This window comes from Alexandromys fortis, unplaced genomic scaffold (assembly GCF_014885135.2).
Source record: "Alexandromys fortis isolate MF-2015 unplaced genomic scaffold, M_Fortis_MF-2015_v1.1 scaffold_1, whole genome shotgun sequence".
NCBI classification, from domain to species: Eukaryota; Metazoa; Chordata; class Mammalia; order Rodentia; family Cricetidae; genus Alexandromys; species Alexandromys fortis.
In genome coordinates, this window is record NW_026067927.1 from 25,422,168 (window position 1) to 25,434,478 (window position 12,311).

Sequence of the window (12,311 nt, forward strand, 5' to 3'; positions counted from 1 at the left end):
TCTGTCTCTCTCTGTCTCTCTGTCTCTCTCTGTCTCTGTCTCTCTCTCTGTGTCTCTGTCTCTGTCTCTCTCTCTCTCTCTCTCTCTCTCTCTCGGTGTCTTTGGAGAGAGGATTCTCTAAGACCTGTCCTGAGCCTGGGAAGTACCACCCCATATCCTGGGAGTCCCAGGTGAATATGAGGGAGAAGAAAATTGGTCAACACAGGTGTCCCGTTTCTTGTTCCCCATAGGGGGAATGGCTTTGCTTTGCCGTAGCCTCCCTACCAGGATGGACTGAACCTTCCGAAATGCTAAGCCAGGATAAACAGCTCTGTTCCTTAAACTGTTTGTTCTGGTGTTTGCCAAAGGGATGGAAAACTGATTGGGGTAGTACCTCTGGAAGACACTGGACTAAGTGTGCTTCTGGTCTTTCACAGAAATGGGAGCCGCCTAGAGAGGCGGGGAATGGAAGCAGAGGCCTGTTTGGATCGAAGATGTCTTGCTCTTGAAGCCTGCCTTGATTGGCATGACGTGGACAATGCGATAGTGGAGTGAGTCCTCAGACGCTGGTGGAAGCCTCAGTGCTGAACTCTGCTCTTTTTTTTATTTAATAGTGGTCTCCACGTATTATGCAAGTAGGAAGACCTTAGTTCAAATCCCCAGAGCTCATGTGAAAAGCTGGGTGTGGCCTCGAATGTACCTCTAACCCCAGCATTGTGTGGAGTGGATGCCAGAGAATCTCTGGGGCTTGCTGACTTCAGTGAGAGACCCTGTCTCAAGAGAACAGGGCAGAGTATGACAGAACAGGCTACCTGTCAAAGAAAAATTAAAAATTGAAGAGGAATATTACCCATCAATAAAAGGTAGGAAGCACCGGCTCATGTTACAGAATAGATGATCTTTGGAAACACTTAAAGGGGAAAATCTATTACGATAGTATAACAGTACTTATATAAGATATCTAGAGTGGGCAGATCTGTAGAGAAAGAAAGTTTATTGTTTATTATTGGTTGCCCTGAGCTAGGGTGGGAGGGAGAGGCAGGAGGACATTAGCTTAAGGATATGGAGTTTCTTGATGTGGTAAAAGTCAAGTTCTCAAATGCATTACGACAATGAATACCATAAAACCATTGAATTATACATTGAGAATGGATGGATCCGACAGTGTGTGTATTGCCTCTTGAAAGTCTCATTGTTTCAGAGAGAATCCGTAGTCTGTTGTGGCTACTTGCGTTATGTAGATTCCGCTTTGCCAGGTACCGCTCTAAACACATATGCCGGAGCATCTGCCGACTCTCTCCATCTTCATAACACTCTCGCCAGGTAAGCATTTTAATCTTCTCTGTTTTATAGGTGGGGGAGTCAAATCACACAGGCAATGGGGGAGCGATGAGTGATTTTATTCAAGGTTACTGAGCTTGGGAAAGGCTTCATTAGAATCTCTTGAGTGGAACTAGGAAGGTTCCAGAATCTGGGCTGCTTGTTAACCTCAGGCTGCCTGGAAGAGAGGAGCTGGTTATGAGTCGTCACCTAGCTAATCCATCCCTGGTTTTGTGTCTGGGAGAATAAGGCACACTTAGGGTGGAACTGACTAGGAGTCAAGACGGCTACCCTGGTGTAGACCTCTCTCCATCATACCACACTGCCTGGATGTTGAAGGGTTACCTGGGAACACTCAGAGCCACACACACAGACACACACAGATACAGACACAGACACACAGACACACAGACACACAGACACAGACACACACACACAGACACACACACACACACACACACACAGAGAGAGAGAGAGAGAGAGAGAGAGAGAGAGAGAGAGAGAGGAGTTCTTTTATTTTCTTTTAATTTATTATTATTATTTTTGAATCTGGGGGGACGAGTTAGGTCAAAATGCATACTTGGCGGCGAATGCGTATGTATTTGAAACAGGAAAATCAAGTAGCAGACTACAAAATTGGTTGGGGATTTGGGAATTTATAGAGGAGGCACGAAATGATATGTAAGCATATTCATGAATTATTGCCTGTTTCATTCTTCTCTGTGTATTAACAGAAGATGTCAAGGGAACTAACTGGGCAGGAAGATTTTCTCTCAAGGCAGACTGGTTCTTTTGTTCGGAGTCACTACAGGGGCTACAGATATGGCTCAGGGCTTCCTTACAAGCTCGAGGAACTAAGCTTACATCTTCAGCACCTATGTAAAAATTTGGGTGCTATGGTGCTTACCTGTAATTCCAGCACAGGGGAGGCGGAAATGGGAGGATCTCTGGGGCTTGCTGGCCAGTCAGTCTAGCCAATCAGTGAGCTCTAGGCCCAGTGAAAGAACCCCGTCTTCCCATCTCAGAACAATCAAAAGAACAAACAAAATAAAACAAAACACAAAAAAGCTGGGGATTCAACTGAAGATCCTTGTTGTTATTCCTGACTTCCACATGTATGAACATACATGTGCAAACACATGCACTCATTCACAAACACATACACATCACACACATAGGAGGGGGAAGAAACTGCAGACTGGGTATTTTTTAAATCTGGGATGCTTGGGACCAGAAGTGTTTAGAATATGTGCATAGTTTCAGATTTTTGAATATTTGCACAGACTCGGGAGATATTGTAGGAAGGGAACCCAGGTCTGAACACAGACCTAGGTGTGTGCTTTATTATACCTCACACTCAGAACCCAAAGGTCATTTAAGATAACATTTGTATGAACTTCGTGCTGCAAACACAGTTTCTTCATAAAGAATTTTTTACTTGGGGAACTTCAAAATTTCAAATTTGGGAACTTGTTGGGTGCTGGGTTTTTGGGTCAGGGATGCTTTAACCTGTCTTAGGTATTCCTCCTTCCACTTCTGCTTTTGCCTAACTAATGTGAGCCGAAAGTCTATTTGCAGTCTTACATGTGACTGTAAACTCGAAGTCTTCCCTTCGGGGAATTTATACCTGTGTGGGCCATGCGAAGATGGCAACATGTCCAAAAGATCGTGGCAGGCCATGTGTGAATGCAAAACACGGGGGACAAATGAATTCACGGAACAGTAAATACAGAGCCTGACACAAGAAAGAACAATAGCAGCCAGGCAGGAGGCAAGGGGACATGTGACGCGGTGGTCAGACGTGAATGGCAGGTAAAATTTAGGCCTGAATGCTACCTCACAGTGAGCGATGATGGAGCGGAATTCTCCTCTAGGTGAGGGCGAGCATTCAGATTCCTTAATTGCACATAAACTGCTATTTGCTTTAGCAATTGCTATGAAAAGAATCGATAGTGGTACCCTTCCAGCTTAAATTGGGCATGGGATCAGTGTTATCAGTGGTGCTCTATTGAAATGTCCAGGACAACAGTAAATCAGGTCTGAATGCCCGTCCTTCAGATCCAGCCTGTCAACACTAACCCTTTCCATAATGATGAGGTCGGTGCTTAGAGCAGGCTATTATTCTGAGATCAGATTTGGGTAGTTTATTCAGAAAATCCTTTATTCAGGCTTTCATTGAGCGGCCTTCAAGAATCAGAGTGAGCCAAATGGATGGTATATAACACTCAGCAAGTCCAAGAGGCTTCCTACCCAGGGTTCTTTCCACTCCTTACTTGTGGGCCTTACTCCTTCTAGAAAAACACATTACTTCACACCTCACTCTGCTGTTTGCACTCAGGCATGGGAAGACACAGGGATTGGGTGTTTTTGACTCAATGTATTTAGAAGGGGTCTACGGCCATGGCACTGAGAACACAGAGTCAAGGCCCTAGCCTTTGGGGTGCTCTGAGCAGCTGGAGCTCCTGACTGTGGGCCTTTTGTTTTGTAAAATGAACATCACTGGGGCTGCATTTGATCTGTTCCCGCCCTCCTTGGGGTCACCACCAAACTGCCTCCTGTGGGTACTTTAATAACATTTACTTCCTCAGATGTGAAAACGGCCAATACATCTATCTGGGGTGTGGGCTTTGAGTGTGTTCCCAGGTCCCCTGAGGCTGGGCTGGTTTTCTGCTCCTAGCCATTTCAATCTGCATTTACTCAGTCGACAAAGCAAATGCGTCTCCAGTGCTGGGGAGTTCAGGGCCATGAAGCAAGGCGAATGTCCAAGAAAGAAGAAGAAGAAAAAACCTTTCAAACAAAGGAAGTGCTCATGGGTAATTAGGGACTGGGAAAGCAAGCTCAAACCACCACTGTGAAGCCTGGCTTCTGAGCCAGGAAGGGCTGCCTTCAGAGCAACAGGGCCAGGAAATTTCTAGGCCGCATTTGACACACTGGCACCCCTTTGATTTGTCTTCACCCCACACAACCAACTACATCTCCTATTCAGTCCAGAAAGACAAAACGACCCTATGAAGGTGTGCACTTTTGTCCGACAACTAGGTAGAAGGCTGAAGAAGAACCCTAAAGGAATTTGTACCTGGGTGAGCCTCCATGCTTGGGGGCTGGGTGGGATTCTGGGAAGACATCTAACTTCATGTACCAGAGGTATTCATTATTGACATGCACATGTATCACTCTAGCATAGATTGTAAAATTGTGAACTTTGCAAGAGAGACACACAGTTAGGTGTTATGAGAGACACCAGATGAGAGAGTTTCTGTCTCTTCTAAAGGATGAGTCTGGGTCTTGAGGTAAGCTTTGATGGGGAGGGTAGTATTTGAACTTGGGAAAGCTGGGGAAATAAGGACCCTTCAAAGGTCATGTCACCGTAGGAGAATCCTGTGCTTTGCTTTAGTCTAGACATGGAGACAACGCAGTGGGGCAAAGAGGAAACATGCCAGTACCAGGTTCAAAGAGCAAGAGCCTGGTGAGATCGCCGTTGGCCAGCACTGGGAGGCATGGGGGAGGAGGGGGGGGGATCAAGAGCAGGGCACCAAGTGTTTGAAACTGGGCTTTAAGAAGACTGAGCCTGCTACACGGTGCGAATGAACAATGGTGTGACTCGTTGAGAAGGTATCGCGACATCTCATATGAAACAGAATCCTGACGAAGTGTGTTAGTCAGCTTCCTTCTGCTTAAGTCAGTTTGTGAGCAAAACCACACCCCTCAAGGCTAGGGTGTGGGAAAAACAATGAAGAGGGGAGGCGGGGATTTTGCTATCCTCTTCAAGGGCAAGCTGTCAATCATCAGAAGACTTGTTACTAAACCCTGCCTCTTAAAGGCCCCCATACCTTGAAATTAAACCAAGCTGGGGGCCAAACTTTAACATGGAAAAAGAGAAGAGTTGGCAGAAAGTAGCAAGTGGCAGGAATGCGGAGAGAAACAAAAGTCTCTTCAGTCTCTCATCTGAAAGAGCTAAAGGCACTGTTGCGGTGACTGCCTCCCATGTTAAGTGAGTTACTTGGAGTCCCTTGTGACAGAGCAGGCAGCTTTGGAGAATTCCTGGCCCGGTGCTGTTCTCTGCAAGCTGTCCTCAAGGAGGCAGACAATGGCGTGGGTCTTGGCAATGCTGGATACCATCCATGGGAACCTGGACGAGAACCAACAGCCGTGTAACTTCCAAGAGGCTTCATTATTAATAACGTGCGGCTTTGATATTGCTAGGCGCTGTCCAGCAAGGCCTCATAAAGACTGTCAACGAGCTTTCACCAAAGGGTGTGCCAGTGGGCATGGCCACCGCAGGGGTCAAGTCCCTGATCCTCCCCTGCAAGGACGAGGGGCCTCAGAGGCCCGGCATGGTGTGACATGGTTAGTGTTGAGAGCTTTGGAGGAGTTTGAACCAGAAGGAAGCAGAGATGGAATCTCGGAGGTCTTGACCAAGAGAAAACTACTTTTTCAGGGACAAATTTTGCTCTCCTGATTCTTAATCTTGCTGAAGAAAGTGTATTTTTTTTTTTCTCACAGAGGTCTGAACAACCTGGCTAGGATCCTGTCACCGTAAACGCCCTGGATGCTGGCCCTGTAGAACGTAATCTGCAGTCTGCCTCTCCGCGCTTCGCAGCTGTCCGTCCTCTATCTGGGGTGACTCCTGCGCTACTATTCCCTCAGGACCAAAGTGAATATTCCCTCCCGAATGCTTCTCCGGGGCCCAAGCATGATCTGGTGACAACCACGGAGTACTGTGCATCTAGGGTGTCACAGGCTGCTGCCTTAGGAACCTGCTCTTCCTCAGACCACCGTCCCCCAGGACTCGGGCTAGACTTCACTCGTGTCTGAATTTCTGGTCTTGCCCAAGGTTGCATATGGAGGGGAAATGGCATTTATTTTGTGAAGGAGTAACAGATTTTAGTAAACTGGTGTTCACAAGGCGGCAGGCTAGCTGAGGGTGGCGCTTGCTTTTCAGGGTCTGTTCCCATGCTGACAAACCCATGACTCTTAGTAGAGGCAGACACAGTGGCCCGTCCTTTGACCTAATCTTCTGACTTAGGTTCCCGTATATATTCTGGCTTCCCCCATTTCATTATTAAGGAAAAGAAACAACTCAAAGGAGGTGGAAAGGCAGAAAAAGTTTTCAGGGCATTATTTTTCCGGGAGCCAAGGAAAGAAATGAATGAAACCAAACCAAACCAAACCAAATCAAACCAAACTGCTGTCTGTGAGCTAGAACTGGGAAAGCTCTTTGCCCATTTCCTCTCCAGGTGGCTAGCGAGGGCCCACCAGGTACTGTTTCAGAGTTGAAGGAGAACTTCCGAATGAAGTATGAGGAAGGCTGGGTGAGTACTTGTGGTCTAAGGGCTCATATTTAGAGCGGTTGGGGACAAGGGCCCTGTATAGGTGAGCATGTGATAACTGAAAGATGCTGAGTATTTTGGAAACAACACAGAGGGTCATGTGATCACGGACATGGAGTGCTACTACTCTCTTTGAGAAAATAACATTTGAGGGAAGAACTGAGAGGTACAGGGAAGCCAGTCTTGTGACCCACGCCAGATAAAATCATCCTAGGTTAGGAACAGACAGTGGGCGACAGAACGGAGTGCGTTTGATGGGCTAAGCTTACGAGGTCCCCGTAGGGCTCACGCAGGCTGGAGAGATCTTGAGTTAGTTTTCATTGCCGCTTATCTTCCCTGCTTAAGGATCAGCATAGCAGGCAGTCAGCTGTGTGCCAGGCCGCTGCTGCTCTATCCACCCCCACGATCTGAGTTAAGCCTCCTCTCCCAGGAACGATGGCTAGCTCTCTTCTCACTTAACACAGTACCCACATGACAGGCCAGAGCCTGGATGGTTCTTGGTACTTTGCAACCTACCCTCCCCGCCCCCCCCTCGTCCCTGGAAGAAGCCGCTCACCAAGAGCCTTCTGCTCTGGGCAGAGTGTTTCTTTAGTCTCTCTTCATCTTCTCCACCTGCCTCCCCAACCCACCACCATTGGTCTAAGGAGTTAGTTTCATGAGTTTTCCTCTTTTAACCGGCCACTATGGACTCACTCTGTGTAAACAGGTCTTTCCAAGCTTACCGGTTGAGGGATGACCTCTGTTCTGGTGTGACTGTGTCCCCGTGTTCTCTGTTGTGTGGAGATGTGGAGCCTACTGGGAGTGATTAGGCCACATCTGCTCCACTCTCAGGACTGGACTAAGGTTACTGTTGCGGGAAGTGGGCTCCCAGTAGAAAGGTGAGTTTAGCCCTGTTTTGTTTTGTCTTTTGTCATGGGAAGATGAATAAAAACAAAAGAAAAGCAAAACCTCCCAAGATATGGGCCCCTTAACCTTGGACTCCAGAAGCACAAGAAATCAATCTGTTTGTTCTTGACAAACCACCTAGCCTTAGATATCCTGTTATAGTAGAACAAAAGAAACTAAGATAAGGCAGAAATATGTTTACACTTCTGGTTTGGAAATATAAAGTGAGATTTTACTGAGAAGATTGTTTGGGTTCACGAGAACACCCTAACTCGTCGTCAATTTAACTCTTTGTGAAGGTTAATCTGGATGGCAAACTTGGCTGGATTTAGAACCACATAGATGACAAACCTCTGACCGTACCTGTGAGGGTGTTATAGAGAATATCAACCAAAGAGAGGAGACCACTCTGGATGTGGGTGGCACTGTTCCACCGGTAAGGGTAAGGGACTGGACAAAACAGAGAAAGCAAATCGAGCTCCTTCTCCCCTCTCTCTGTTCCCTGGCTCTGTAACACAGCTCTATGTGACTGGTCGCTTCCCACTCCTACTGCATCGCCCTCCCTACTGAGACAGACAACACCTGCAAACTGTCAGTCAAAACGAACCCTTTCTCCTCACAGGGTTTTGTCACAGTTACAAGAAAAGTGACCTAGCTATGCTGCCCAGGGCAGTGCTTTGTCTGGTGGTACTAGCCCTGGCTGGAGACGGTCTCGCTCCAGGGGACAGAGTTTGTTCCCAATCTGACATGTCGGGCTGCGGTTAACAGGTACATGTCTGGGCACTTCTTGTTTGATTGTCACTACCTGTGACAATCTAGCAAAGCAAGGCACATTATCCCCTGGATGGCGAGACATCGGTGGGAAACCCTGCCATTTATATTCTTCCTCTGACACACTGCATACACAATGCATGAAGAACCTGTCTGGTCACAACACCCTCGGCTTGCTTTTGATGGTCTAGAATGTTCAGATGGTGTATGCCGTTCAGAAGCTCTAGTCACCGAGAAGGCCTTTGAAATGCTTTTACTATTATAATGATGCATATAACTCATGGTTCCCCTTTGATACCTGCGCTAGCCTCTTACCCCAGCGGTATTATGACATTAGAGCCTCATGGGGTCTCTCTGATCAATATGTTTTATGAAAGTGTTACTGGCCTCGACACCCTCATTTAATAGATGAGGGAATAAGCCATTTCAATCCCGCTAACGGCTAATTTGTGACCGTGTGAGGATCAATAAGTAAATGACTTCAATAGATAATATTGGAAGTAGTTCACATTCTCATGTGTTCTTGCCAGAGGATGATGTAAGCTGTGAAGGTGGCAATGTTGGACGCTGTGTTCGTTACTTTTCTGTTGCTGTGACTGGGAGCCACAGAGACAGTTGAGATAACCGAAAGAAAGGCTTATTTTGTTCACGGTTTCAGAGATTTTAGCCCATGGTGACTCTGTCCCCTGAGCTCATGGCAGCCAAGATGTCTGTTAGAGAAACTTCTTCCCTTCCTTATGGACAGGAAGCAGAGTTCAGGGAGCAGAACGGGGTGGTGTAACCTTCAAAGTCCTCCCCATGAGTGACCTACTTCCGTTGGTCAGGCTCTTCCTCCACTAGCTCCCTAAATAGTGCCACCCTCTGAGGACTAAGCACTGATGACACAGCCTCTGGAGGGACGTTTGCTCTTCAAACTCTGAGAGGCTCAGAGAGGTCTCGATGTGGCCTTCGCTGAGCATCCAAAGGGAGGAAACAAAGTATTCCTTAAACAGCATTTTCCAGCCATATCACCTAAAGTTGGCTTGTTCCCAACAAAATTTACTTGAGCCAGATTAAAGTACACCAAAAATTTACCTTAATGTGATCTGATCAGTATCAAATTAGTATTTTGGCTGAGGAACCATGCTGAATCTTGCCATGGAAAAAGCTCTTGGCAGGGAATTACAAAGTGTTTGTTTTTTAACTTTCTGTTTCCATGTGGTTCTCCCTATTGACAAGTAATATGTCTATATTTTTAAATGGAGTACATAATAAACATAAGGGACTAATAAAGGATGAATAAGACTCTCTCTCCCTCCCTCCCTCCCTCCCTCCCTCCCTCCCTCCCTCCCTCCCTCCGTCCCTCCCTCCTCTGTCTAGGGCACTTGCCTGTGCATGTAGAGGCCAGAGGGTCAACTTTGGGTATTTTCTCTATCACTCACCACTTGATTTTTTGAGACAGGTTCTTTCACTGAACCTGGAGTTTTCCGCTTTGGCCAGGTTGGTGGGCCAGTGTGTCCCCTGGATCCACCTGTCTCTGACTCCTCTCCCTACCCAGCCCTGGCATGTGCTGCCAGCCCCAGATTTTACACGGGTGGGTACTGGAGTTCTAGACACGGGTCCCCAGGCTTGCTCAGCAAGCACTTTGCCTACTGAGCCATCTGCCTAGCCTCTCTAAATTCTTTACTGTTAAAGCCACCAGAGTCTTTTGGAAGCCAATGTACCGCGCATAGAACTCATGTCAAGACAGGTAAAATTCTTGTTCTCAAACTCAAGGTTTTCTTTATTTTTTCTTAGGAGATCAGTAAGATGCAGATGCTGAGAATATTAATAGGGTACCTCTTTGCGTCATCTGAAACAAATTTGATTTGAATTGCTCTCTGGGGTTTCGAGTTGTTGAGGCCAAGAGACCAGCAGGTCTCTACGCATGAGGATGTCCATACCACTTGGGAATAGTGTCTGAAGGTGTGATTTTCCCTCTGCTTGGCCAGGATATGAGAGTTAATATTTGCTTCTCAGAGCATACTTCCTCAGTACCTTAGGGCAGCCAGAGAGGAATTTCTGGGTTCTGAGTTTCCAGCCTTTTAACTGTTCTAAGTGCTGTCCTCCCTTCCCCCACCTCTCAGATGAATTTTTAAAAATTCGAAAAGAAAGCAATCTTAAAGCCATAATTGAATATTTTAAACTAAATTTTGAGATAAAAACAAGGGTTTTTAAATGTGTTTTGAATGTGTTCCCATCCCTCATTCAACAGTGTCAGAACATGGCTGGACGGCGGGGGTCCAGAGAGCCGTGGCTTAGCTGAGGTTATAATGAGGGAGCGTTGTAGCTCCTGTGTTTTTCTCTGCCTCGTCCAAAAGTTAGAGCTTTATAGACATTTGGACTCAAGCTTTCAAATAATTTAAAGGCGTTTTTTTTTTCAAGGACAATTGTTTTCTTTTAGTTTTTTTTTTAAATTCAAATAAATTTAAATAAATTCAAATAAATTTCAAAGACATAAATTTGCGTACAGAGATGTGCACGTGCGCGGGGTGTGTGTGTGTGTGTGTGTGTGTGTGTGTGTGTGTGTGTGTGCAGGTCTCACAGCATCCACGTGAAGGTTAGAGCACAGATTGCGAGAGTCTGTTCCTCTGCTGTGCGGGTTCCAGGGATCTGACTCAGGCCAACGGAGCCGTCTTGCAAAACCTTTCTTTTAGCGTCTGGTTATGTCAGGAACATAAAAACGAGCACATGTTCTTTTCCCTTTAGTCAAATCTGTAGTTAGCGTGAAGTGGTTTAGAGTCGAGCGAGTCCGCTGTGCGGACGTGGTGACCTTGGAATGCTGTACAATAAGTACGAGCTGCTATTTGGAGGACAAACTCTAAATTATAGAACAGGAGAATTCTTGTAAAAATGCGTCAGTAGGGAGGTGTCATCTACTTTGCATGTCGGAATTTTTGTTTGAATACATTGTTTGCGAACCACTTGAGCAGTGTTTGCTATGTTTTGTTAAATCTGGGAAGGTTAATATTTATCAAGATGGAATTACAGTGAATGCTTTTCTGGTAATTGAAAATTTGGTTTATTTTGTCCTCTCAGAATGAATCAAAATACTTGTTTTATTTCTGACAGCTTTGTGTCTGGTTCGGGCGAAAAATGTTTAAATTTGATGGGTGGGTTTAGCTCTCTTCAGAGCATCTAGAGCGGTGGTGCTTACCAACCTGTGGGTCGTGACCCCTTTGCCAACCAGCTAGCTCCAAAATATTGACATTATGATACATAACAGAAGCAAAACTGCAGTTATGAAGTAGCAATGAGATAACTTTATGGTTGGGGGGGGAGTCACCCCAACATGAGGAACTGTGTTAGAGGTTTGCGTTGTTAGGAAGTTTGAGCTCTGAGTTAGAGAACAGCATTGCCACACGGATGCTAACCTGAACTGAAGGTTGATGAAGTTAACCAGAGCTGTAACAAAGAGTAACAATAAAATCACAGAAACAGAAACCATTCAGCCTTGGCGAGTATGCGCAGGGCCCCGATTTAGCAACCCATGGGCACTCATCTCATTTTGAGTCCTACTTCACAGGTGACAAACTCAGGCTGAGCAATCTGACATCAGTGTCATGGCTGGAATGTCTCTAAAGTCTAGGTGCTTGAGCAAAATCTTACGATATCTTTCTATTAAAGAGAAACCGTTTGCTAAGAATTACGCTTTATGCATAGAAGAGTATTAATGAGGCAATTTTGTTTTATTGACTTGAATCTTTAAATTTTCTGGTAGCACATCTCACTCTGTGTGTAGCCCAGACTGGTTTGGTACTCACTTTGTGCCCCAGACTGGGCTCAAATCTGTGGCAATCTTCCTGCTCAGCCTCCCAAGGCAACCTTTTTCATGTAAGGATTAAGAAGACAAGCTGATTTTTGATCTCTCAGTTATATTTTACCATAAATATTAATTTTTAAGTGGTCTCCAATATTTATCTATGTCCACATAGATAAATTTTGACAATCTCTATAATCGTGTTTGAAAGCTAAAAGAAATAAGCATTATAATTTTAACAATATATT